Genomic DNA, 9,547 nt, shown 5'->3' with positions numbered 1-9,547 from the left:
CTTACAATTCAATTTTCAAGCAACAGGTTTGCTTCCTTTTCTCCAACAAAAATAAACTTACTGTCAAATCAATCATCACACCATTTCAGCTTTGCTTTGCATTGATGGCATCCTGCCATAAAAAGGGGGAGGCAGGAATGTGAAGATGGGGATGACAGGAACCCAAAATACCAACAGTTGAGAGATCCAATGACAGAAGTGTGAGAACAGAATGCAAACACCCACCAAAGAGGCATCAAACTTTAGGATTGTTACCAAAACCCCTAATTTGAATACTATTGGACAGTGACCAAATGACTGGGGGGGAAGGACTTGGGAGAAAGGAAAATCACTGATTTTATGCAGGAATATTACTTGGCTTTAGTAAAAGTATACCATTTCTCTACAAATGCAGTCAAGTCAAGCTGCAACAGGGCTGACACTTAAATGAAGTCAATTTTTTCTTTCAAACTAATACCACTTCTGCTCTCCGTTTTATACAGAGCTAGAACTGAACTGTAATAACTTGAATATTAAGGGGGCATCCTGGCTAAAAAAAAAATCCCACCTTCTCTGCAAAATACATTTGTGTTTATAGACTGTATCTAAACATTTTAACAGGATTTAACTACCATATTACTTCTCATGAATTTCTCTTGTTAACATATAGTAAAAGTCACTTCCTGTAGCATAAACTAAGAACTGTCTTTCCATGCCATCTTCATTATAAAGAAAGTCAAGCTTGCTGGCTACAAGATAAAATAATGGAATTTAAGTAAGGTGGCCAACTTTTTTACAATGAGAAGGACACAAATAAATTGAAGAAAAAAATATCATAAATAAAAGAAACATTTTATTCATTGCAACAATAATACAGAATACTCTATAATAAGATAAATGCATAATAAAAACCTTTGTAACAATAACATTTTATATTTATGCTTACATGCCTATTAATTATTATTTAAATAGTACTTTCTCATTGAATAAATAAATTTGTAAAATAAAATTATACATATTTGGAAATTATTAAATAGATAATGAATTAATGAAACATGAATTATTGTGCTCCCCTGTGTATGATTGAATATTCACTGAAAAAGAAGTGAGTCTAATGTGTGCGTGTGTGCAGTGTCATGTTTCGGTAAGAAGTAAACAAAGCCACTTGCGTGCGGCACTTCTTGCACGCGGCGCACTCTCTCAAAACAATTGTCCTGTGTGGAGTGCATGTGTCTCATAATTGCATCTCGCTGCACTGTACCGAGCCTTGATGAATTGTCATGTCAAAAACAAATATGTCACATCACATGCAACAGATCGGATTGACATCTATTGAATATGGAGATTTACAAATTAGTCTTCAAATATCAAAAAGGAGGACATGTAGGAGGACACTTTTTGAGAGAAGACATAACTTACAAAAGAAGGACTGTCCTCCCTAAAGGAGGACAATTGGTCATCTTAAGAGCTACTGATTGCTACATCTGATTATATATCCCATGAATCATGTTCACAACAAAGGCATAAAGAATCAAAATACATAATTATAAAGTCCATCTACAGAAAATATTGATAGTGATCTTCAGAATGCAACTTTAAAATTCTGAGAAATCTGACATTTTGAAACTTGTTCTTCCATCCAACTGGGTTTAAAACTAAGACATACTTAGTAGAGAAATCTAAACAGAAAAATCACTTTTATGTATGTGCCAAGGTTGATAAAATCTGCATGTGCATGGCAGAGTTTGTGTGTTAATGAAATGCATTTGAAAATGTAGTGCAAGACCTGTATTTTCCCCACCACAAAGAAGGGTGGATAAAAATCGGATTTTTTAAATATAAATTGTACTTTTTTATTTTTATCAAATTTATTTTAATACAAGGCTTTTGGAGTAAAAATCTATCTAAAGATAGTTTTCTATTTAGGATACATTAATAATTTAGTTTATTCAGCATGAAATGGAGCTTAGTTACGTTGCATGAGGCTGTACATTCTGCAATATTTACACCTTTGGTAAACTCATTCGATGAATTCAAGCTCTTCAAGCTGAGATAACATGCACTGCATTGATGCATTCACACAATTTTACAGTAACCATAAGATAACTCATAAAACAATGTTCAGGAATATTCTTTTATCCCATTGTTTTCCAAATCTATGTACACTACAAACTGTATGATTGAAGAGAAATGCATCTGTACCACCAGGTTCTAAGTGTGAGGAGGAAGGGCAAGCAGTAAAAATGAAAGTGAAATCTTCTACACAGCTTATAAATATATTAAAGAGCACCTGTCATTTCAGATCCATCATGGCAGCACCTGTTAGCAGGCATCCACTCATCTACTGCCTGCCACGTCCCTCACCTTGTTGTATCACTGCCACATCACCAGCTGTCCCATTAAAGTGAATAGGACTGTTGGTGAGTCAACAGAGGATCAGAGAAGGAGCCGCTGAGGGACAAAGATGACAGTTGCTCTTTAAAAATTATGATTTAAATGGAGTTGATTTAAATCAAACCTTTTTATTAGTGATTTAAATCATGATTTAAATTGTGATTTAAATAGGCTTGATTTAAATCAAATCCACCCTGCCACAAACATTCTATGAGGTAGATTGGGCTGAGAGAGACGGACTGGTCTCCAGTGAGGTTGTGGGCCTGAATATGGATTGCAACCAGTATTCCTGCTTCTTCTCTTATCAGAAGAGTGGGCTATGATTGAAGGGTGGGAAGAATTTTTTTTTTCTTATTGTTTTTTGTCCTGTGAAATCCCAAGAAGGCAAAGTCCTTTGTGTATTAGGAAGTACTGGTACTCGACTGCTTAGAAAATTAGATACAAAATTAAAAGCAGCAGGTCCTCCCAGACCCCAGAAGGTCTGAAAATTGACAGCTGTGTGTGTTCAGAGGTGCCCATATTTGACTGCAGGGGGCAGCAGGTCCTCCCATATCCCTTTCTGATATGAAAACTGATGGCTGAGTTCCCTAAAAGAGAAGGGAGCCATACTCTGTGAAGGAACTGGGGTCCTTTCCAGATTTTTTCCCCTGAAAACTGATGGTGCTGGCTAAGCCAAAGTGAACTCTTCATTTAAAGGGAACATGGGAAGCTGTAGCTTGAGGGTAGTGAAAGGAGCCCTCCCTAGGAGATTTACTTGAGGTGTAGGACAGTAGGCATATGCCTGTCCTACCCAGCATGAATAAAAAGAAAGAAAAAAAATGGACTTTGCTGAGGGATGACACAGGAAGACAAATTTGGCTAAATAAAGGTACTTAAAAGAAAAGGGAAATATATAAATAGGAACATTGGGATTTTTTGTTTTTGTTTTTTGTTTGTTTCTCTTTCTTTGTCTTCTATGCAACCACATGGTATGTTTGTTAAGATCCGTGCCTTCCCTAATTTAACTGAGATTTATGATGGGAATGAGCAGTGTGTGTGTAAATCTGAGAGTTCTGTTTTCCTCTCCTTTTCCTCCTTTGTCTGTGTCTGTCTAAGTCTTTGTGTGCCCTTGAGGTAATTGAAACTGTAAAATGTCTCCAATAAAAAAAACCACGTTTTTTAAAAAATTGTTAGAAAAAGAAAATGCCTTCACCCTGGTTTTGTTTGGCTCACAAAACAGGGTGAAAAGAAAAGTCTGTTCAATTTTATTTCCTCCCCTCTCTGTAACAATGTTTATGAGGAAACATTTTAAGTTCATTTATAAGACAAATTTCAGTCTTGCACTTACTGTATGTATTTAAATGATTTCATCTATCCATCCTTTTCCTGAAGTATGCGAATCCAGTTTTTTTTCCTCATCTGTGATATCCCTATTTTTTTATCACTAGTTCTGTTTAGTAACTGCAATACTGATGTTTTCCCCCCTCACACCCTGCCTGCAAGCTAGCTACCCCCCCATCTCTAATCCTCCAACAATGCCTTTTTTTGGGGGGGGACAGGACCCTGTTCTATTGTCTTTCAGTCCTGCACAAATGACTCTGTAACCTGTGGAAGCAGAGCACATGGATCCAGATACTTCCTCCAGAGGAGACCTCCCATCCATTTGAGCCAGGAATTGGGTTTGGATCCAGCCTGCCACTAGGAAATCATCACAGCAACCAAAGTGGAACAGACCTTCCCAAGCCTGACTGACCACCCTTACCACCAAGCATGTCACCTGGCAGACATGAAAGAAAGGAGCCTGAGATGGACAAGCAAAGACCAAATACTCTTTTCAATCCCCAGAAGATAGCTGGAAAGACTATAGGGGAGGGTGGAAATTCATTGTTAAGGTTTTCTTTTGTAGGAATTTAGCACCCACCCCCCTCTAGAAGAATGAAATATTTTAGAAAATATTTAAAAAGGCAGAATATATTTCCCTGGATGAGAAATGGAGAAACATGTTTTAAAGACAAAGCAGCTTCCTGACTCCCCCCCACCTTTGTCAATGGGCCATTAAAAGCCTCAGCTAAGCTCACTCATTCTCCCCACCTTTCTCAATGGGCCATCATCATCTGCAACATAATAGAACCCATCTAGAGCAGAAACTCACCACATGGCACCTGGGAAGATTACATCAGCCAGCAAGGCTAGCTAAGACCCCCACCCCCTGGGAGTCTGACAGCCAATCAGGATACTCTTCCTGTGCCCCAGAAAGTTCAAAGCTCAGAAAAAGCATAAAACCAGGGAGCACACAGGATCTCGCCCCTTTTCTGTTCAGGATCTCAAGCCATGTGATCCTGACCACCATTAAACCATCTTTCCAAGCAGCCTCCATGTTTCCAGTGTCTTTGTCCCCACTTGGAACTGAACCCAGATGGATATTTCTTCCAACACTTTCTTGTCTCATTTATATTGTAATCAGTTTAATGTACTCATGTAAGAATTGTATTTGGGAGTGGTTGCCACCGCAAGTTCTGAATAACTTGGATTTTGTCTGGTGAGAGGGAAATTTGTCCAGAATGTCTGTATTGCCTGTATTTTAGAAGTAGCTCCATAACAAGCACACAAACAGAAACTCACCATTCAGAATTAGACTGAAATTATCCCCTTCACTTACCTCCACACAAAGCTGCTCCTAGCTTGCTGTTTTTTGTTTTTGTTTTTACTCTGTGCACTAAGGCCCAAGGAGCCATATCTCCCTGCTAATTCTATGGGAGAGGGGCATCCCCCTTAGGCAATTCTCTCACTTGAAGAGATAGCAGAAAAGAGATCTCCAAGCCCTGACTGTGACTCACATATGATTCTACCCAGTTGCCCAGTAAAGCAGAATATGTTGCACCAGTGGTCTCATTAGTAGTAGTCCCAAGGCTCATTGTGTGTAATTTTAAAAATACTAAAAAGCCTGGGTTGCACACTCAATTTGGACTCACAAATCCTGAATGCACAAAAGTAAGAGAGCTAGGGCAGGTTCAAGAAACAACTCTTGAAATGGGCAGCCTGTAGTTAGTTAAAGGAAAACCATAGCTGTGAAGAATTTTGGGACCTGTGCTTGCTTGAAACCTGACTGGAAGCTCACAGAAAGTGGCGTGAAACATCTGGAAATAATTGGCATGAAAAATTGGATACTGTAAAATTCTTTCCAGAACTTTTGCCCCTGGCTGCTAGACCTTCATGATTTAAAGTTCTCCTTTTGGGAGCCACTGAAGGAATCCTTTTCTTTTACTTCTATCAATGCCTTCCCTTTTGCATCAGAAAAATTAAAAACCACCCATCAAGTCTCTCTGATCTGATCAATTTTTAATCTTTTGCCAAGAACATGTGTCCCACTCACGTTTTGAAATAAAAGGGGGGGGGTTTTGTAGGAAGTTACACCCCCACCTCCTAGGAAAATGAGATATTTTAGGAAATATTAAAAGGGCAGAATAGTTCTCATAAAAGGGAGGCAGAAACTCAGCCCCCACCTTTGTTAATGGACCGTTAAGGCCTGGGCCAGTCTATTCTACATAACAAAGATCTACCTCCTAGCAGAGCCATAATAGGAATTGCCGAAAGCCCTTTCATTACATCACCATCCAGCAAGACTCAACGAAGCTTGGGACTCAGGTCAAACTACAGAGTTGCCCCTGCATGGCCCCATGGGAGTGTGACAACCAATTAGAATGCAAGGTCAAATTCAAAGCCCAACAGAGGACATAAACCAAAGCACTCTCAGCATCTCTGCCCTTTTCTGCTCAGGAACTGAAGCCATGTGATCCTGTTCATCAATAAACCTTCTTTCCAAGCAACTTCCATGAATCCAGTGTCTTCCCTTCCTTGGAACTTAACTCAGAAGGATATTTCTTCCAACACAACTGGGGGGATCTGTATGAGATGTTTACACTTAATTAGTCTCCTGAAATAGGCTCATGCACCACTTATCTGATTGTTCTTTTTTAGTGGTCTTTCAAAGCCATTTTCTATGTCATCTACAAGTTAGACTGACCACAAGGACTTGGGCTATTTACAGATTATATACCATAGAAAGCACATATCAGATCAGATGGACACAATTCATTTTGACTAATGCTATAGTAACCAGACGTCCCGCTTTTAGCAGGACAGTCCCGTTTTTAAAAAATTTGTCCCGCGTCCCGCGGCATTCTAAAAAAGTCCCGATTGAGACTTTCTGCGGAGGTGCCGAAGGGGTGAGGGTGCTTTTTGCGGCATCCATTCATTTTAGGCAGAGCCGAATCTCCCCCCACCCAGGAGAGCGAGAGCGAGCGAGGGTCCTTGGCTGACCAGGAGGCAGAGTTTTCACGCGGTCAATTTGGGCTCCACTTTGCCTCTTCCGACGCTGCCTTGGCAAACCTGGGGCGGGCAGGGAGGCAGAGGAGCCCCCAAGACAGGAGATTCCTTCCAAGGGAGCGGCGAAGAGTTGGAAGAAAGGAGGGGAAGGGCGTGTAGGAGGAACCCCACCGGCTCCGGTCCCCCCGCGAAGAGCCCACCGGCTGCCACGGATGCGTATAAAGTCCCCGTCCCCGCCAGGGCAGGTGGGGAGCACGTCAGGACCGTTTCTCCAGCCGCCCCCCATTCCAGCCACTCCAGCTGAACCCTCTGGAGAGCTCGCCCGGAGGCCGGCTCTGCAAAGCCAACTCTGCCCAGGGAAAAGGCGCCTTCCTCGAGGAAGCAGCCGGGAGCCAAGGGAAGAGGGCTCTGAGGGATGGAGGGATGGAGGGAGGAGGGCAACCTGGAGAGTCCTCCTCTTGCAAGAGGAAGGAGCCGGCAGAAGGGAGGCAGCGTCTCACTCTGAGCAAATGGAGAGAGAGATCTTTTTTGGGGGGGGGGTTGAGGGTGGCCGCGCTTGTCTTACGCCGCCTTTGATCACTGCGCTGTAGAAGGGAAGGGAGGCAAAGCCGCGAAAAGTTTATTAGACTGCAACAACGTCAGCATGTTCTTGGGTTTTGTTTTGTTTTTTAGTCATTGTCAACTTGTGGAACAAGGAAGGGCGCTGACTTTGCGTTTTGTGGGGCGGGGCGGGGTGGGGTGGGGAGAACTGGGCGCTGCTGTAAGGAAGGAAGGATTGGTAGACAGACTGACAGACTGACTGACAGACAGATACTGACAGATGATAAGATTGACAGATGACAAATTTGACAGATTAGAGACAGACAGACAGACAGACAGAGATGGATGGATAGATAGATGATAGAAAGATAGATAGACAGAGACAGACAAAGAAGATGGATGGATAGGATAGAAAGAGAGATAGATAGATGATTGTTAGGCAGATATACGATAGATAGAAAGATAGATAGATAGCAAGATAGATAGATAGATAATAGAAAGATAGAAAGATAGAAAGATAGCTAGATGATAGATAATAGATAATAGATAGAAAGATAGAAAGATAGATGATGGATGGATAGATAGATAGATGATTGATAGACAGACATTAGATAGATAGATAGATAGATAGATAGACAAACAGATAGATAGATAGACAGACAGACACAGACACAGACAGATAGAAGATGGATGGATGGATGGATGGATACAAATTGAGGCGAGGAGAGGCCAGGCACCCTAACCTTTGACGTGAGTGACATCAAGTTGGCCACACCCACCCAGTCACATGACCACCAAGCCACACCCACCAAACAAGCCACACCCACAGAACCGGTAGTAAAAAAATTAGAACCCCCCTGCCCTCCCCCCCCGTCAATGGTGTCCCACTTTACCAATGTTAAAATCTGGTCACTATACTAATGCGTTATTTATGTCCCTTGCTCACAGAATAGGCAAGACTGATGCTCTTTCTTGCAAGTCTGAATGATGACATTGCTAAGGCAAGTGCTATTTTGGAGCGATACCTTTCTTGTTATGTTAATCCTAAATAGATGTAATCAGCTGTAACAGTATCCTTGAGGAACAAAAGGAATAGCTGCAACAAAAACAAGGGTCAGATAAAAGAAATTTGAGTCCAAGATTTGACTCTCCCTGATTTTCTTGAAGATAGAGGAGGCATGGTTGAGACTTGCAAGATTCTGTTATTGTAACTCTGTAATAAAAGTAGTCAAGTAGTCCTTGATTTAAAACTGTAATGGAGCCTTGCCTATCATTATTGTAAGTTGTGACAGTTGTAAAAAAAATTACAATCTTTTTTGTGGTGATTTTTAACCAAATACAACAATCTTAAAGCAGCCAATGTGGTCGTTAAGCAAATCAATAGTTTGCTCTTGGCGTGGTTTTGCTGAAAACTGGAAGTAAATGCTATAAAAGTCACATGACCATGGGGCATTGCAAATGGCTATTAAATGTGGCCCAGTTGCTGAGCACCTGAAGTTCAGTCACATGACTGCAGGGGGGGGCTGACCATCAGAACTTCAAATCCAGGTTATAAGTAGCTTCTACATAGGTCCATCACAACATTAAACAGTCAATAAGCAACCTGTTGTAAGTTAAGGACTACCTGTATTAGCATTCATAATGGGTTTCCTAATCTGGTCTATTTCAGAGAGCTGACATCAAAACAATTGGGCTGAACTTTTCCCTAATGTTTGTCTACAATTCAGTTCATTCTACTTGCATGATGAATATTCAAATAACTAGCAACATAGACTGCATGTTGTCACAATAAAAGGGAAATAATATCAGTACTGTTAAGAACAACTAAAGACTCTGCCTTGGACTAAGGACAAATGTGAAATCGGTATCACAGACGCATGACAGAAAAAAAATCGTCAAAGCAAATTACGTTGTTTAAATGTAAAGCTTTACCCAGCTACTGAGAGGCAGATAAAAGTAGTGGCAAGGTGATGTTTTGGTTTCGCCTGTCTAAGGGAATAGGTTGCCTGATCGTGGGTCTAATTTGTTATAAATTGTCAATTACTTTGCAATTATAGACTATACGCAGTAACGCACTGACACTCGTAGCCCAAAGTTTTCTTGTCCGTTGGAATAAACGTTACCACCGCCCACATTCTCTCTTCTCCCCCGCCCTTCCCACTAACGAATCTCCAATTTCAACTCCGCCCCATCCTCTCCCACACTTTGAAACCCAAGTGGGAAAGAGAATCTTCCCACCTCGCTTAGTGCCACACCACTAGTTTATTCCCAATTGGTTAGAGGTGCTGTCAATCCTATAAAGCAGAAGCAATAAAAAAAAAAAAAAAGC

This window comes from Ahaetulla prasina, chromosome 8 (assembly GCF_028640845.1).
Source record: "Ahaetulla prasina isolate Xishuangbanna chromosome 8, ASM2864084v1, whole genome shotgun sequence".
NCBI classification, from domain to species: Eukaryota; Metazoa; Chordata; class Lepidosauria; order Squamata; family Colubridae; genus Ahaetulla; species Ahaetulla prasina.
This window is presented reverse-complemented; position numbering follows the sequence as displayed.